Raw genomic sequence first — 18,855 nt, 5'->3', positions numbered from 1 at the left:
ACATTTTTAGAACATAAAATTTTTTTAAATAAAAAAGTTGAAAGTTCCATGAACAAAATGGAATGGCAAATGAAAAATGGGGGGGAAATGCTGGTAATATAGGATGGAAAAAGAGTTACTATTCTTATTTTGAAAGGTATTATAAAATAAAAATAAAAGATACACCAGTAGAGAAAAATGGGAAAATGACTTTCAGTTCAATATGGTGAATTACATATAGATATTCACCTGCCCTCTCTCTTGAAACTGTGCTAAATGAAAGTGAAGGGATTTTCATTTGGAGCATGAGTACACAGGGAAGAGGACAAGAAGATAGGGGAGTGGTAACTGATTCAGAGCTGGGAACACTAGACTGGCAGTGAGGAAAGCTGAAATGAAGGCCAGGGTATGCCATGGAACCCACTGAAGTCTCAGGACTTGGCAGTACCAGGTGCCTCCAGGAAAATCTGGGCCTAAATAAGATGAATTGGCTAAAAGTCTGTTAAAGAAGAAGACAGAGCCCCAGATCTTCACCCATTAGGCAAAGCCTTCCCTAACTGTGAGAGAAGACTGAAAATGTATTACATGCAGAAAGCAAAGCAGAGGTGACTGGAACAGAGATGCATGCCCAGTTGAGGGCAAGAGTCCTAAATTTTAAAAAGAGGAAGAAAGCAAAGCTTTGCAAGTTGGATGTTGAGACCACCCAGTCTTCCTCCACATATCTCCCAGAGCACTGGCAGCTAGTAATACTCTAGACCAGAAACTGAAAAATTTTCTTTGGAGCATCTGAGCAATCTAAAAGAAAAAAACATAAAAATGCCGAAACCTGGGTTCCCCAATAAAAAAGACCAGTTAGTTCACTCTACAGTAAAGCCCATAGTTTACAAGGCCCAGCCACATACCAAGAGCTTCCAAATAGCTCATTAGTGTATTTGGATGCGTGCGTTACAGATATGTATCTATATCATCTATATCTATATATCTATCTATATGACCAGAGAGTTGAGAAAAGCACGTAACATGGAAGTTAGAGACTCACTTGGAAGGAAGAAGAGACAAAAAAAAAAAAGCTTGGAGACTCTGTAAGAGAAAGAAAATTTCAGAAAACCTATTATTAATATTTCCAGAAATATCAAAGAAGCAATTACATCCATGAAACAAAATGCTATAAAATACTGTTTAGGGTATAATAAAAAAAAAACCCTTGAATATCAGAGATTGCAGAAGTGAAAATAGGTTAAAAGAAGAAGACAGAGAAATCTCTCAGGAAGACAACAAAGAGGTGAAGAGATGAAAATCAGAGGAAAAATACATGAATAGCAGAGAACCAGTCAAAGAGATCCAACATACAAACAATATAAGTTCAAGAAAGAGAAAAGTGATAGGAGGACATTGTCCAAGGAATCATTTAAGAAAAATTTTCACAACTGAAGGACACATATTTTCAGATCAAAAGGGCCTGGAAAAATGGATGAACGTAGATCCACATCAAGACGCACACACATGAAATTCAAAGCACAAGAAGACAATAAGAAAACACTGCAAGTTCCAGAAAGGGAGGAGAAAAAAAGATCACATACAAGGGATGAGGAATCCAAAAGTTTTCAGACTTCTGATCAACAGCACTAGAAGCCAGAAGGCAATTATTTATGCTTTCCAAATCTGAAGGGGAAAGAAGTTACTAAGTGGAATTCTATTCCCAGACAAGCCATCAACATCAGTGTGGACTAGACATTTTCCTTTTCAGATTTTCCAAAAATTTACCTCCCATGAACCCTTTCTCAGGAAATTGCTAGAGGATGCACTCTAGCTAAACAAGGAAGTAAACCAAAAAAGAGGATAACACGGGATTTACAAAATCAGGGATCCAACCAAGGGGAGATGGTCAAGGGAATCCCGAGGCAGAGAATGAGGAGGAGATCCCAAGATAAGGGCAGGAAGCCCAAAGATGAACCAATCCAGAAGAGAAGAGGCAAGGAGGCTCCAGGAAGAGATTTCTTCAAAAAGGTAAAACACGTTAAATAAAAACAAAAAATACTAATGTGTTTGAATGTCTTGAGAGGCTGGGGATAAATTTGTGATAAGTTCATTAAAAACTAACCAACCAATCAAAGAGAGAGGGAAAAAAGAAACACACAAACAAAAACCAAGACAATTATTACCTCCAGAGAAAACAAAAAGTTGTAAGGAGAAGTAAATAAACCTCGTGCTGTTGTTCCGCTATCAAGAGTATTTACACTGTTAAAATAATGTAAACACTGAATATTGATCAAACCAAAAATGTGAGCTAAATATATTGAAAGGATGGGACAGAGAGGTCTTCCTGTGTGTGGTGAGGCCAAGGGCATTTGTGAAAGAGATTTAAATCTTCATCTTCTGTGGTTAAAAAGTCAAGATAATGCTTAAGCTAAAAAATTTTTTTTGAGAACTAGAAAAATCAGAATGTTACTTAGAAAAATGGTTGTAAATGTCAAGAGACTCAGTTCAAAGAGTTAAAAGCTGTTGCTTCTGTGGAGCAGGATATGGGATTGGAGTGGAGAAGGCTGATGCTTCTACAAAATTTTGTAAAACTATTTGATGCTTAAAATGATGTATGTACATGACTTCAACAAAAATAAAACTCAATGAAAAACGCAAAGAACCTGAAATGACAACTCAGATACAAAGCACCAATAAAGATACGGGAGGAAATGCTCTTATCGCAGGTAATAAAACAACTGAAAATGAGAAGAATGAAATATTGCGTTTTGACAAATTGGCAAATGTTTAAAAACTTTGATAATTCCCAGAGAAACAGTCACTTCTCAAACTAATTCTGAGAATGTTAAGTTAAGTTGGTACAAAGACGGGCAATTTGGCCATAAAATGCTCACACCTTTTGACATGGCCATTCCACTTTCAGAATGCACTGCAGGAAACTGAAAGATGAAAAAAACAAAGTTGTTCAACCCAACTTACACCATCCAACTTTTAAAAATCATGTAAATATCTGACAAGAGCAGGTCAATTAAATCAATTATGATATAGTCATTTGCTAGGATACTAGGTAAAAAAAAAATCACAAGACAGGAAATTACTCAATGGCATGTGAAAATGTTCAGGATGTAGAGTTAGGTGAAAAATTAGGATGACTGTGATGAACCCAATTTACAATATAGATACATATGTGTGTACACGCACGCACACACACACACACACACACACACACAGACACACACACACACACTTTTGCAATTTATAGGTGAAACCAAAAGACCAGAGGCTGGTCACCAGAATGCTGGCAGTGGTCATCTTTGAGCAGTGAAACTCTTGTTATTTTTAGTATTTTACAAGTTTTCACAATAAACGTATTTCTTTTTTCTAGAATTATTACATGCAGTAAAGTTTAGTTATCAGCTTAGTAACTTTTACGGGAAAAACTCACATGACTCCCCCGTCTTCACTCTCCACGACAGAAATGAGTTCACAAAACACAATTATCTGCATAATTTATAAGAGACTCAGCGGGGGGCAGGGGTGTGAAGGTAACCCTGAGTCCCAGCTCAAGCGGCCAACAAGGACTCTGGCGTCTGGTCAGCTGCAAAGTGACCACTTGGGTGGGACCAGAGATGAGGGCCAGGTGTCTGGGGTCGGGACCCTGCTGACCTCCCCTCTATGCTCTGGGTAGCTTCTGAGTGGCTTCATCCTTCACTCAGAGAAGCAGCTGCCAGAAACGGTCCAGCCCCTACCCGCCACTGCCCAGGTGGGCCGTGCGTGCATTCGGGCCCCTCAGAGGCCTTCACACAGGCTAGTATCGCCTCTAGTCTTTACCTTCTCCAGACCCAGCCTGGCCCTTAGTCACGGGCACTCAAGCCTCTTAGAGTGTAACCAGGAAAAGCACAACTCACCCAGCAAAGCAAGGGCTCCACCCGTTGGAAGTGTCCTCAGGAAGCCGTGTGCTCAAGCAGCCACACCTCCGCGGGCTCCGTGCGAACAACCTTCCAAGACAAGAGGGCCGAGTCACAAAACCACGTCCAGCTGTGTGAGCACGTGTCTGACCCGCAGGTCCATCCCTGGAGGGGTGGCTGGTTAATGGCAAGGCCAGCCCTGGGGACGTGGGGCCAGAGCAGAGGCAGCCTCCCGCCTCAGGGTGCCCCTAACCCAACGTGAGACGAACGGGGCAGATCTGGGTCGGGGTGATAGGAGGTGTGAAGGGGGGAAGGAGAGAAACTCAGGCTGGAGCAAGGCAGAGGGGAGGAAGGAGAGGATGACCTCTGTTTCGGCCAGTTGGGACGTCTGTGAGATAAAGAACACAGGGGCCTGTGGGGTTGGCCTAGCCGATCAGTGCCCTCGACTTCCACCCGTCGAGTTAGCGCTGTTGTTAGTATCACTGTCATTGTCTATTGTATCCAGGGGTCCACAGAATTGGACGGATGACAGTCTTCATCCCATGACACCAATAATCACTGGTCCACAAATGGCTCTTTTAGTTTATTCTTTTTAACTTTTTAAGGATTTAATGCTCATTCATAAGGCCACCAGAGCTCCAGCCCAGAGCTAGGACACTAACTGTAAGTTGCATCCCCCAGGGCTGGGTGGCCGCTCCGTATGGCCCCGGAGTCATGGGGCTCCCCTCCAGCCCTGCCATTAGAGGCTGACACCCCCCGATCCTGGATTTGGGAGCCATGCTCTAGCTCTTTACTGCCTGCTCCGATCCGTTCCAGCCACGCCATTCCTGGCCTGGGAACTAAGCGAGGCCAGGCTCTCACCGCTGTGAAAGAAATGGGCTGGTCTCAGACAAAGCCCCAGCTGAAGTTCTCCCTGAGGTCACGGAAGCCAGGGTCTGGGGGCAAGTGGGCACCAAGTGGGCTCTGGGGCAGGGGGCAGCTCGGGCGGGCCAAGGGTGGCCCTGCACCTGCTCCCCTGATGGTTGGAGCCTCGTGTTCAGTGTATTTTGAAACATGCTGTTTGGGGCGACACTCAAGAGAGGAAGAGCGTTTTCCAGATGGTTCCATGCAGGGCTTTTATGAAAGGTCACCACGCTGGTGGAGTCGGCCTGGAACATTTGTTCAGTTCTTTCATCCTGATGAACAAACCATAAACACGTGATGATGCCCTCAGGACCCGATCCCTCGCATGAAAGGGGACACTGCCTCCGATCCCACAGGTGAGGACGGCAGACACCCAGGCTCTGCCCCCAGAGCACCCCTCCGGCTTCACTCTCTCCTACCCTACGACCCAGGGAGGGGACCAGTGCTGGGACTGCGGCGGCACCCAGGGGACCCGCCCTGGGCTCAGGCACAGAGCTGGGCTCATCACACTCATCTGAGCCTCGGTCTCCTTCTTTGCAAGGGGGAGCCAATGATGTGCCCCCTGTAGCACTGGGGGCTTCGGTGAGGTGCCAATGCAGCAGCACCTGCTGACTCAGCCAGCTCCCGGGGAGGGGCAGGAAGGGAAGGGAGAGCAGCTCCAGGGTGGGGGGCAGGGAGGATGTGCAGAGGTGGGCTGGGGGTCCCCAAAGGGCCTCTCCCTCCCTTGTGTCGCCAACAACTGCCCAGCACTTTCTAGCTCATAAAACCCTTCCCTCTGTGTGCCCTGTCGCAGCCCAGAGAAGGGCTATCATATGGGGAGCCTCATCTTTCAGCCATCCCCGCCCTCGCATCCCCCAGTCCCCCTCCAAACCGGCACCGAGCGCAGCCCCTGAGAAGGCGTGGCGGGGAGAAAGAGCTGGGAGGAGAGGCTGGGAGACGCGCAAAGCGAAGGACTCAGACCGGAGGGTCCCAGCGGCCCCCTCACTCCCTGTCTTCTGCGAACGGAATGAGTCTCCTTTGGTCACCTCCCCCCACTTCAAGCACGGCTCCTTCAAAGTGTGAGGAGTGCCCGCCAGCTGGACAAACAGCCGAGCCGAGGAATGTGGGCTCACGGCTCGCCGGGGTACTGAATATCTGGATATGTGACCTGCAGATCCGCGGGGGTGTTTTGTGGGGAGGGAAGAGGGGCCGTGCAGAGGGTCTGTATAGAGAGGAGGGGCATGAACAGGAGGAGGCAGGGGCCCAGAGATGCAGGGAGAGGCCAGGGGCAGAGGCGGCTGGACAGATGGCCTTTGAGAAGTCTGAACGTGGGCCGGGGTTCCCCGGAGAACCCCACAGGTGGGGCCATCAGAAAATGAAGCCAGGAGCCCGGCGGCACCGGGGGTGGGCAGTGCAGCAGAGGTGAGCGGACAGCTGAGGCTGCAGCAGGGACACCTGTGCCCAGGCCCACCTTCCTCCCCGTTGGGCAGCTGCCAGCAGCTCGGACCAATACCAGGAACGTCTGCCACAGACAGGGTCCAGCCCCCACCAAGCTAGAGGGACTGTCATCGTATCATGTTGAAAAAACATGTAGTGGGAGAAGCCTCGGATCTCAGGGAAAAGAAAATACAACTGGGGACTTCCCTGGTGGTCCAGTGGGTAAGACTCCACACTCCCAATGCAGGCCCAGGCTCGATTCCGGGTCAGGGAACTAGATCCCGCACGCGTGCCGCAACTAAGAGTCCACGTGCCGCAACTGAGAAGCCCACGCGCCGCAACTAAGACCCAGTAAGCCAAAATATATAAATAAAATAATAAATAAATAAATATTGAAAAAAACAAAACAAAACAAAAAAACAGAAAACTGGCCCCAAATTACAAGTGAGGCTCAAGGGCCTGGAAGGACAGAAGAGAGCGGGGTCAGGACCGCAGTGAAATAGGGAGACATCTTTTCTCTCTCCCCAGCGGGCGAGACATCACCCTTCTTCCAGGTCTGCAGATGGGGAAACTGAAGCCAGGCTGGGTGGCCACTGGCTCCAGCTCGAGTCTCAGATGCTGGAAGAAGGAAACATCACCCTCTGTGAGGGTCCCTGGGGGATACTGAGGTCCCCTGAGAGCCTGGGAGGCCAGTGGAGGGAAGACGTGAGGACGAAAAGGCAAGTGGGGAGATTCCTCATGTGAGCGAGCACCTCTGAGGCTCCGGAAGGGCAGGGACAGGAGAAGAACCCAAGGCATGGACAGCACACACGCTCCACAGGGGCGGAGCTGCATGCAGGGGCCACGAGCTCTGGTCAGTGCCCAGATCTTAGCGCTTTCGAGATGTTTGCAGAATAAATGAATGAAATTTACTTCCCTTTTACAGATGACGGGCGTAGGACTTGGAGGGGCCTGGTGACTTCTCCAAGGGCACTCCCTGCTCTCTTTCCTGGCAGAGAAAAGAACAGAGAAGTCAGAAGAGAACAAGAGACAACAGAATCACCTGTCCTCGGGGGCCAGTCCAGGGCCAGTGTCCACTCACCGAGGACAGCAGGGACAGCAGGGACGGGGCCACAGGGTGTGAACACGGAGAACCGATCTCCAGGGCTGTCTACCCCTGTGCCTCACCGCCACCGCTTCTGTGATCCTGGAGCCCGGCCTCAGGCTTTGCTCTGTGTGTCGGGTGCCCATTGAGGAAAAGCCCAGGGAGAGCGCAGGATGTGGGATCAGGACTGTCTGGCTGAACTGTGGCCCTGACGGGACCCAGGGCACAGCTTCCCCCCTCCCCCCAGGCCCCAGTGTCCTTGTCTCCACAGTGAGGAATGGGTGTCACCCATCTCCAAGCGAGATGTGGAAATTTGGGGCTGTGAGAGCAGACACAAGATAATGTCATTATCCTTTCTCCCCAGTGTCAGGCCCACTGAGCTCCAGTGCACAGCCCCTCTGGGGCCTGCTCCCAAAGGGAAGGGGAGACTCTGGTCGCCGTGGTCCCCCAAGTGGGGCTGGATGGTCCCCGGGCCTGCTCCTGAGCATCTCTCTCCTCCAGGCCTGGGCCAAAGCCCCGGTCCCTGTAGCGTTCACACACTTGTCCCACTGATTTCAGGACCAGCTCAAACTCCCCTCTGGCTTCGGGAGGGTTTGAGGCCTCCGCAGAAAGTCTGAAAGAAGAGCTGATGAGGGTGACCCAGCCCGGTCAAGTTTCATCAGAGAAGCAAAACCAAACCGCGGAATTCTGTCTTGCAAACCTTCAGCCTATTCAGTGACAGTTGAAGGTTTGTTTTCAATCTTCCCTTCCCTTCTTTGGGAGGAGGCCCCAGCGACCCCCACAAACCAGACTCGGCTCTGGCCAGTGGCCACGGGGTTTCAAATTTTGAAACGGGCCTTCAAATTTTGAAACGGGCCTTTTGCAAAATGTTCAGTTTCGAGCCCTGGTCCGATTGCCCACATCCTGTCCAAACTTCCTGGGGGAGCGAGATTTATTTAAGAAAGGAATAAAATCCCCATGTTCAGGCCATTGAGTGAAAACACGCTCCATCACAGGCAATTTCAAGGATTAAGGTTACATATCTCTTAATGAGTCACAGGCAGAAAGCAAAGTGGAGCTGGCTGGAGGAGGGGGACCAGTCTCAGTCATGAGGAGGTGCTAGACCTCAGCGCCAAGGACCCCGGTTCTCTGCCAGGGATGTAATCTGCCCCCCAGCACAGCCTCACAATCATTCTTTTGTGCATTCATTCATTCGTTCACTCAACCCGTATTCTTACTGATGGATGAGCTACTCTGCACAGGTTCTGTACTGGAGAGTGGGGAGTCCGAGGCACCCAAGACCAAGCACCCCCAGTCGGGAAGCTCAAGGTCTGGGTGGGAAGGCAGATGCCTAACCAGATCACGGCCAAGCAACAGGACTGGTTTCCTCATGGAAGTCAAGTTCATGGCCATGGAACAGTTCTGAGTGGCGGGGTGGACTCATCCCAGCCGGAGGGGCAGGACAAGCCCTCCGGTGATTGAGCACCGTGGGGAGAGGGCTAAAGGGTGAGCTTGTGCAAAGGCACAGGGGCACAGATGCACGCAAACTCGGGGGTGGGGGGATGGTCTGCCGGGTGATGCACGAGGTCAGGGAGCTTGTGGTGGGAGGTGTGACGGGAGGCCAAGTCATGAGGATCCTTGAACATGAAGCCAAGGAGCTTGGACTTCACCCTGGGGCTTTGGGAACTCATGAGAGAGCTCTAAGGAGCAGGGGACTCTTTCTCAGTCATTCTAGAAAGATGCACAGGGAGGAGAGCAAATTGGAGGAGGAGCAAGAAGACCAGTCGGCGGTGGATGACAGCCCAAGGAGCCTGGACCAACATGGGGGTGATGACGATGAGAACCGTAGACTCATGGGCTCCCTGGAGAGATGCTGCAGGGGGTGGACTGGAGTTGGAAGCAGAGGGAGGGAGGCGTCAGGGATGGCGACTGAAACAACGTATGCCCATTGCCGGGGGTGCTGTAGAACATTCTAGCAATGTTAGCGATAGCCAGTGTCCCAGGCAGCCATTTTGAGAAGCTCAAAGAAATACGGTAGAGGGAAGTGAAAAGGTCAACACATATTCCATTCTACCCTCGGTTTGTCATTTGGCAACACATCTAAGAGAAATACTTGAAAGTTGACAGGGCAGATCAAACCCTGACACTCAAGAGAACTTTCCTTAACAGGCACGGTGCTTGAGTGAATGTTGTGGTGGGCTGGCTGGTCACAACTGCCCAGGAAATGACCAGGCAGCAGCTGCACAAACTCCAAAGTACACTTGTCTCTCTTTCCTCCAAGGATGTCCGAAGACTCTGCTGACCCGATTGACCCCAGGGAGCCAAAGCCATCGACCAGCTCCCACCAAGTCTATAGCTTTGTCCTCCTTTCAGAGTCCCCCCAAAACACAGGAGAGAAGCAGATGCAGCTTCTTATGAGGGTCAAGACCAGTCCAGCTGGCAGGTTAACAAAGCCCCGGGCACCTGGGCTTCATAGCACTGGTCACGTGTGTAATCAGGTAATTTTGCCATGCATAGTTGTTTAAAATCTATCTCCCACTCAAGACTTGAAGCTCCACCAGGATAGAGATGGGATACGTCTTATTTCTTGCTATTTATCACCCAGCCTCTGGCACCATAGAAAGGGCCCAATATTTTTTGAGTAAATGAAAGAATGAATGATTAATTCGCCAAGCACTTCCAGATGACCAGACCTTCTGCTGGGTGAGCATGACTCAAAAAGAAGACCCAACTTCAAGAAGTTCATAGCCCTTTGGGAGAGACTGGTGGCTCTGGGTTTAACAATGTAATATGGGCTCTGTCAGCGGTACTGATGAAGGATGAATGAGTGAGGAAGGGCAGATTTGGACACAGGGATATGGGAAGTCAAAGGAGGGGCAGGGGACTGTGGGAATGTGAGAGGCAGGTGACATCTGTGTTGGACAGTGAGGGAAGCACACCTCGTTTACCCAGGAATTCTGGGGAACTGTGAGAACCTGATTCCCATATGTGCACACACTTGACAGCCGAATCTTAGGCTCTAGTCCAAAGGCGTCAGTGCTGATCATGCTCCTCACCCTCAGCATTTGGAGGGTCCACCTGCTACCCACACGGTCTGAACACCTCTCCGGAGGGATTGGAGTTTGCCCAGACGGGAGAGAGTTGACCCAGAAGGCTCAAAATTAGAGGCCCAGACGCCCACAGTTCAGAAGGGGGATTCTACCTGATTCAGGTGAATGGCTTGAGCTGACATCAAATCCTTGCGAAGGAGATGGCTATATTCCAAGCCAGATGACCAAGTACCATCACCAAGTTCAAAGGAAGGATGCAAGACCAGGAGTGGGAGACGGAATCCAGGGTCAGGAGCTGGTCAAGACAAGAGAGGAAGAGTCGTGGTCGGTATTAGGTAAATAGTGGCTACTGAATCCGTAACTGCCGGAGGGAGGGAGGGGGGACACGAGGGAGGGAGAATCTTGGGCAAATGCCCCACACGGTGCAAAAGTGTTGTCAACTCACATTTCTCGTTGTCTGTCCCTGGTAGAGGGTACGTCATGATGCCTTAAATGTGCGTGGTCTGGGCTGGCCTGTCCCATCCCAACTGGTATTCTTCCAAAACTTAGTTGAACTCTCCATTCTTCTGGGACAGGGGAATTTGGGTACCCCATCCACTTGGGAGCTTTTAAATGAATGCAGTTGACACCATCAATTACAGCTCCTTCAGGTAATTTCTGAGGCATCTCTTTCCTCTCTGGTACCATACTATTACGTATAGGATAGGTATTACACCAGATAAGGGCCTTATAATAAGCTCCTGTTAGACAAGGTTAATTCTCACAACAATCCAGCCAGGTAGGTATCGTTATTCTCATCTAATAGGTGACGCTGAGGCTGGAGGTGCGGAGTGCTTCCTGTCTAACCCAAAGTCCCACAGCTAGAAGCAGGATGAAAGGTGAGGAGTGGCCCCCCTCACTGGAGGCATAAAAACAAGACTGGGTTATTTTCAATCTCCTGTCTTGGCAGAGGCCAGGGCAGCTTTCGGGAAGACCCAGGGCTTCCATTCCACCAGTCCAAGCCAATGTTGCCCAAGGATGGGCCAAGGTCCAAGGCAGTCAGAAGTGCCAGAATCCTGTCTCACTGTCTGGCACTGGCCACAGGAAGCTGGACTCAAGGGAGAATTTGCACTTGGGTAGGAGGATGCCACAGACCATCTGACACACAGCATACCTCCCTGCAGAAGAGCTCCCGGGCCGTTCTGAGAAGGGCCATGCCGGTTCCACAAAAGCACATGTATTTTTAGCTATTCATTCATTCATTCAGCAGTAATTTACTGGGCGCCTCCTAGGCTCAGGCTGGGCAGGCCCTGGGGAGACAGAGAAGAATTTGACCCAGTTCTTGGCTCACGGAGCAGGTCAGTTTAACGGTGACATGTAAACAAATGCCCACGACGGAGTAGGATGGGTGTTCCGTGCGGTATTTAGAATGTGCTCTGAGGCTGGGGTGTGGCTGACTTTGGACTGGTCAGGGAAGCAAGCCCAGTGGGACCTCATCTACTCATTGCCTCACACACAGGTCACTGACTCATTCATTTACTGATTCGTTCACTTACTCACTCGTTCATTCACAGAGCACTCAATTTATTCTTGGATGACATATTCATTGACTCGTTTAATCACTCAATTATTATTCTTTTATTCAATGACTCTAAGATATTCATTCCTCCATCCATTTGCCTGTTCATTCCCTCATTAATTTGTCTCATGCCTTGACTTACTTATCTACTCATTAGTTAAATTATTCAACTTTGTCCTCTTTTCATTGACTTCTTTATTCCCACTCTCCTTTTTGGACTTAGTCATTAATTAATTCATTTGGTTCCTCATTGACTCACAGGCTCACTCATTCCGTTCTTACTAATTAACTTTCATCCATTTATCGATAAACTCATTCTGGAATCCACTTATTAATTCACTCATCTGGTTGCGTACTCATCTTTCTCTTATTGAGTCACTGAACTACTAGTCTTGCATTCATTCCCTCCTTCACTTACTCATTCGTCACTTGCCATCCACCTCTGGACATTTGTACCTACACATCGACTCATCCACTCATGAATTCATCATACACTTAAGTACTTATTGATTTAGTTACTCTACGTATTATCAATGTGTTCACTCATGTGTGTACTCCACATTTTCACTCCTTTTTTTCCATTCCTTTGTTTACTCAAAGACTCATTCAGGGGCTTCCCTGGTGGCGCAGTGGTTTTGAATCCACCTGCCAATGCAGGGGACATGGGTTCAGGCCCTGGTCCAGGAAGATCCCACATGCCGCGGAGCAACTAAGCCTATGTGCCACAACTACTGAGCCTGCACTCTAGGGCCCACGAGCCACAACTACTGGGCCCGTGTGCCACACTACTGAAGCCCGCATGCCTAGAGCCCATGCTCCACAACAAGAGAAGCCACCACAGTGAGAAGCCCTCACACTGCAACAAAGAGTAGCCCCCGCTCGCCGCAACTAGAGAAAGCCAGGCACGCGGCAACGAAGACCCAACACTGCCAAAAATAAAATAAATAAAATAAAATAAATAAATTTATTTTTAAAAAGACTCATTCATTCACTCACTCACTGCTTCATTCATCATTATTTCATTCACCTTTAATTCAATGACTCATTCAACAAATGTATTACATGTGCTCTTTGTGCAGTGGGTAGGAAGAGTGTGAGTCCTAACGCCCTGGACCTTACAGCCCAGGGAGGTGGTCATTGGCACAGGCATCTTCTCTCTTATAAAGCATCTGATACTTGAGACTGAGCTGAAGTCCTGCCATCTGTGCTTCTGGAAAGCCCATCTACTTGCCCTATTTATACTGAATTATTATATTTATCAGTAGGTCTCCACCTAATCCCAAAGAGCTACTTGATTGCTGGAACTGGGTCAGATTTAGATATGAATGCCATGACCAATACAGAGCCTGACACAGATTTGGATCAATACTTGCTGAGCTGAAATTAATACCTTAGTGTCAGTTATTTTTGCACTCTCTCAGATACCAAGTGCCAGAAAATTTTAAAATATGGGGTACAGGGACCTCCTGCCATCACCTCCAATCAGGTCATTAGTATTTGTTCCTGAGATAGGATAAAAAAAAAAAATCCAGGTAAGCAGTATGCAAAAATATCCAAATTAGTTCAGTACAACACGAACTGCATACTACATACTATTAAAACAAATATTTTTAAAAGTATTTTATTTTTATAAATGTCAGCGGTACAGAACTGTAATAATCATAATCCTTGTTTCAAAACACATTTCCATCACTGGCCCTCTTCTAGTTTACTTTTTCATAGATTGATTTACTAAACAATAATAATAATGATAATAGTAACACCCAAGAACCCACGAAAATACAACAAAAAAACAACAAATATTTTAATGTCTATGTCCCCCTTATAAACAGAGGTAACAGATTAAATCATTTTGGTTAAATGGATCTCAGAGAAGCAAAATTGGGCCACTCATAATTCTTGTTTCATAAAATTTTATCATTGAAATCCTCTTGGTCATTTTAATTTTCTTTATATATGGATTTTCTCTTATTTATTAATTTAGTCAGGTACTCATTTTCAAAAGTAAAGTCAACAGCAAAGAATCCACTTCCAAACAAGAGGGTAAACTTTGACTATTACGTCTCCCTATATACTCCTTAAACAGAGTGGTAAAATAGCTGACTTGAGTTAAACAAATCCTTGTTTCATGAATAATCACATCACTGGTCATGAGTGGCCATTGTGATTTTACTAGCATATTTATCTTTAATTTGTTCAATTATTTATTACCCAAGGAAAACACAACCAACCCAAGAACACGATCTTTGACTAAGCCTAGAATTCATCTATGCTCTTCTTACTCTAAGAGGTAGCAGTCTAAATCTATTTTTTAACAGAAATCTTCTTTTTGTTTTTGGTTTTGCAAAATGAATTAACCACAATCCTTGTCAGACAAAGTCTTATCATTGGTCCCTGCATAATCTTCTTTGATTTGTTCTATAATTACATGAAGCCATCTATTCTTTTTAAAGAATATAGTCATCCTCCATAAACAAAATGACCAAACCAAGAATAAAAACTTAATCTCTTACTTACCCTGATCTATGCTCTCCTTGGCCACATAGGTAACAGTCAAGATCTTCATCATTAAATAATGACTAAAACAACCAAGGTGTGGCCATTCTGGGGCACAAAGCAGATAGAAAAAAGAATAACATACACTGATCATTGGTTCATATTTTGCACTCTTTCATTTAGTTAACCATTTGTTTAATCCTAATTTTGTTTCCTTCATGAATCAAACATCTAGTAACCCACTTCAGACTAAAAGCAGAACATTGATTATTAAATACCTCTTTCTAGCTGCTTCCTACACAAAGTGGTAACAACTTTGTGTATACGTTTTCTTATTGGGCCAACATATTTCAGAACTGAAGTAATTATATTCCTTATTTTATAACACATCCTAAAAATTGGTCCGTGTTTTGACCTCTCTTTCTTTTCTTTTGAATGTATTTGTTTATTGATCCATTCATGTATTCACTAACAGTATAAAACCAATATCTTATGAACTAGATTCTCAAACTTTCCTGAGATCATTCCCCAAAAAGTCATACACTAGTTCTCTTTTTGCCATGGACCTCAGTGGTTCAAAAAATGATTGATCATAATTTTTATTCAGATGCATTCCATTCACATCATTGGTCCAGGTGTGGCCCTTCTGCATTTAATTTGAACAATTTTTAGATGTTACAATGAACAACCGTGAAACTGTTGTCCTACTCAACAACTAGAGTACTGACTTCCTGAATGAGTAACAGCCTAGATCTTCATCAAGAGAGGGATGTTTAAATAATCAATGGGACAAACATAAAACGGGACATTTCAGTTTTGAAATGAATGGGAAAAGTTAAGTTTTTTTCTTGTACTTCATTTGTGCTAAATTGCATTAATCATAAACTTTGGCTCATAACACATTCTCATCGTAGGTCTATGCATGGCATTTAATTTTAATTACATTTATTCTTTTTTAATGATACAACGGAAACCCATGAGCTAACCACCCGAACCAAGAACTTTAGTACTTACACGGCATGATATGCTCCTCCCCCAGAGGGATTAGGCAAAGATCTTCATGATTGGAGAATAATTTAATTAGCTATAGTCCATCCATCCTGTGGAATGTAAGATGCTGACAAATGAAAAGGCCTGGATTTGGGTTTTAATTTAGTGAACATGAGGTAACCAAGACAACAATTAATTGTAAACAATGATTTATGCCACATTCTTATCTCTGGTTCATGAATGGACCTCCATTTTATTAATTAATGTATTCAGTTATTCATTTTAATAACATAATAAGCAACTGTAAATGAAGCACCCAATATAAGAAGAACTATGAGTGTGGCAGACAAGAGACTCTAGGTCTCTTACCCACAGAGCTAAGAAGTCAGAACTTCATTTTTTTTTTTTTAATTGGGGTATAGTTCTTTTACAATGTTGTGTTAGTTTCTACCATACAGCGAAGTGAGGTAGAATTCCCTGTGCTATACAGCAGGTTCTCATGAGTTATCTATTTTATACATATTAGTGTATATATGTCAATCCCAATCTCCCAATTCATCCCCCGCCCCCCACGGCTTTCCCCCGCCCTTGGTGTCCATACGTTTGTAGAACTTCATTTTTTAAAAGGTGTCTGTTGTGCTGAATCAGATTCTTCATGAACCTTGGTTTACAACACAATCTTATCATTGGTCCTTATGTGGTCTTCTTTGATTATACTTCATACTTTCTTTTTTTTGTTTGTTTTTATTTTTATTTATTTATTTTTAACTTTACCCTTCCCCCTCCCCATATCCTCAAGTCCATGCTCTAGTAGGTCTGTGGTTTATTCCCGTCCTACCCCTAGGCTCTTCATGACATTTTTTTTTCTTAGATTTCATATATATGTGTTAGCATACAGTATTTGTTTTTCTCCTTCTGACTTACTTCACTCTGTATGACAGACTCCAGGTCCATCCACCTCACTACAAACAACTCAGTTTCAATTGTTCGATCTGCAAAAATCAGGAGTCACTATTGGACAGACAATGTATCCGCATGGTGCTCTGAGTGAAAACAGACCGGCTTGCTATATGATGGACTAAAATCCCAGTACCCAAGATGTAAAGTAGTGAGAGGAACAGCCATCAAACGTATTCCATACTTTTAAATCATACACTGAATATCCTAAATAAGTTATCCCAACAAAGACAAGAACTTGACCATTACTCACATTGAGCCATGAAGGTCTTGATCATTACAAAACGATTATCAGCTCATGTCCATTCTGTGAAGCACAAAGCAAATAGCACAAAAAAGGGGGGGAGGAGAAAATGAATATGGATTCTTTTATAACTTTAAAAATGTTAAGTAAAATATGACAGAATATCTTTTGCCCCAAAAAGGCAAATATGCAAAATTCTCTCCACTGATTCATGTTTTCCACTTGATTGACTTGCTATTTAGGTATTAATTCATTCCATTATTTATTTCTGTTTCTCTTAATTAAATAAACTAGAACTCACCACTGATCTAGACCAAGAACATTGACTATGACTATTCTCTGTCTAAATGACCTTCATCCCAAACAGGTAACACCTCTGATGTGTTTGTTTATTAATGAACCTCAGTGTTCTAGGATGATATTTAAAAATATATAGTTCAACAGTTGTACTGACTGGTTACAACCTAATCCTTGATGTGTAATTCATTTTCATCTCTGGTCTTTTAAAATGTTGTGTACATATGTAGGCATTTATCCATTTTTTGTAATACAGCGAACACCCATGAGCAAACTACCCACCCAAGGATGAGAACTTTGTGTACCACGTATGCAGGCCTATAGGCTTCTTACCCAGAGACTCCCCAGCCATGATGTTTAACCATGAGAAGCCATTCTGGGGAGTAGAAAGCAAATGTTAAAAAGAATGAAACAGCCTAGATTTTGACTTGGCTCTAATACGCTAATGGATGCAGGGTGAGCAGGTTGAGATTAACCTTAAAACTTTGGGCCACGTTACTTGCTACAATTGGCAAAAAAGTAACCCCTCTTTTAATTTAATTAATTCAATGATAAAGTTTACATAAAAGAAGGGATACCTTTGAATCCAGTACCTGAATCAAGGACAAGAGCATCTGTGAGGCATCCATCTCAATGCTCCACACATACATACAACCACCTGAATCTCTGAGCCTTACTTGCGCAGAATTAGATTCATCTCAGCCCTTGTTTCAAGGCAATTTCATACCAATGAACAATACTCAATCCTACTTTATTTATTTATTTATTCATAAATTAATTCGGAAACTATTCATTCTTTTTAAAGAAATGGAACAACGTTTAAAACCTCCAAAACCCTGAACAGAAATGCTACTGTATATATCAATGTTCTTCTTACCCAAACTAGCAAGAGCCAGAATTTCTGCCCTAAGAGGGATATCAACTGAATGGAACTGGTTAAATCATAATTATTTCAAGACACGCTCATTGCTGGCCCACACTTTGTCCCTTTGAGCTAGTGATTGTTATTAACTTATTCATTTATTCACTGTAATGAAAAAATTGCACCCGCTCAATGCAATAGCATGAATAATAGTAATACATGCGCAGTTCGCTGCTCATTACCAAGCTGATAACAGACTGTGTAACTCTGCAATGGAATTCAGCGAGCACAATAGCTCATGCTGCCTAACAAACTTTCATCACTGGCCTTCTTTAATTTAAACAGCACTTAATCTTTTATTTAATTGTATAAACATGTTTCCGAATTAGTAATAAAACAAACAACCAGTAGACCAAAGACATCCCAGAATGAGAACATGGACAATTCATGCATCTGTCTGTATGTGCTGCATTCTGAGAGATAAGGAACATGAATCCCAGCTCCTCAAAAATAGATTAGTACTGATACTTGTTTCAGCACGTCTGCGATAGTTGGTCCAGGACTGGCCATGTTTTTATTCACTTATTCCTATGTTTTAAACCTCCACGCATCAATTCACTTATACGAATATAATCATTTTCCTTGACCCACAAAAGTGCAAAAAACAGGATAACTGAATATTTGAAACAACTGCCTATAAGATCATTTCCAATACAGACATAGACTAGATTTCTTCTTGTGGTGGACCTCGGATGTCCCGACACATATTATTCAACATCCTTGACTCAGACACCACCAGTTGTTAGCAAAGGTCCAAGCACGGAATCTTTTTCTTCATTTATACTTTGCTTATGGATTTTATTTATTAAGTTATGACTTACAAATAAAGAAATATACATGAATCAGAAAAAACCCAAAATAAGAACCTTGATATCCCTAATGTAGATCTATAAAATCATTTCCTAGACACTAGATCTGTTTCTTGAATTGACCTCAGTGTTTCATACATGGATGCCTCGACATGTTTCCATGTTCATTATTGGAGTATGGTTGCCCTTCTTTGATTATATTTCCTGTTTCTTTTTTTCTTTTTTTTTTTTTTTTTTTTTTTTGTGGTACGCAGGCCTCTCACTGTTGTGGCCTCCCCTGTTGC

General features: G+C 44.8%; 3 non-coding genes across 3 annotated transcripts; all 3 read right to left on the bottom strand.

Annotated features, from left to right (window-relative positions):
* Positions 1–14,912: 14,912 nt before the first annotated feature.
* LOC112066826 (small nucleolar RNA SNORD113/SNORD114 family) lies at positions 14,913–14,986 on the bottom strand. Its single transcript, XR_002892904.1, has one exon. It is a non-coding gene; the product is annotated as a small nucleolar RNA SNORD113/SNORD114 family (small nucleolar RNA).
* Positions 14,987–16,323: 1,337 nt separating this feature from the next.
* On the bottom strand, positions 16,324–16,469 carry LOC112066836 (small nucleolar RNA SNORA79). The gene has a single exon (XR_002892914.1). It is a non-coding gene; the product is annotated as a small nucleolar RNA SNORA79 (small nucleolar RNA).
* Positions 16,470–18,443: 1,974 nt separating this feature from the next.
* On the bottom strand, positions 18,444–18,518 carry LOC112066792 (small nucleolar RNA SNORD113/SNORD114 family). Its single transcript, XR_002892873.1, has one exon. It is a non-coding gene; the product is annotated as a small nucleolar RNA SNORD113/SNORD114 family (small nucleolar RNA).
* Between the last annotated feature and the right edge of the window lie 337 nt (positions 18,519–18,855).

Source organism: Physeter macrocephalus, chromosome 11 (genome assembly GCF_002837175.3).
Source record: "Physeter macrocephalus isolate SW-GA chromosome 11, ASM283717v5, whole genome shotgun sequence".
NCBI classification, from domain to species: Eukaryota; Metazoa; Chordata; class Mammalia; order Artiodactyla; family Physeteridae; genus Physeter; species Physeter macrocephalus.
The sequence above is the reverse complement of the archived record's forward strand: the minus strand, read 5'-3'. Positions and strand labels throughout refer to the sequence as shown.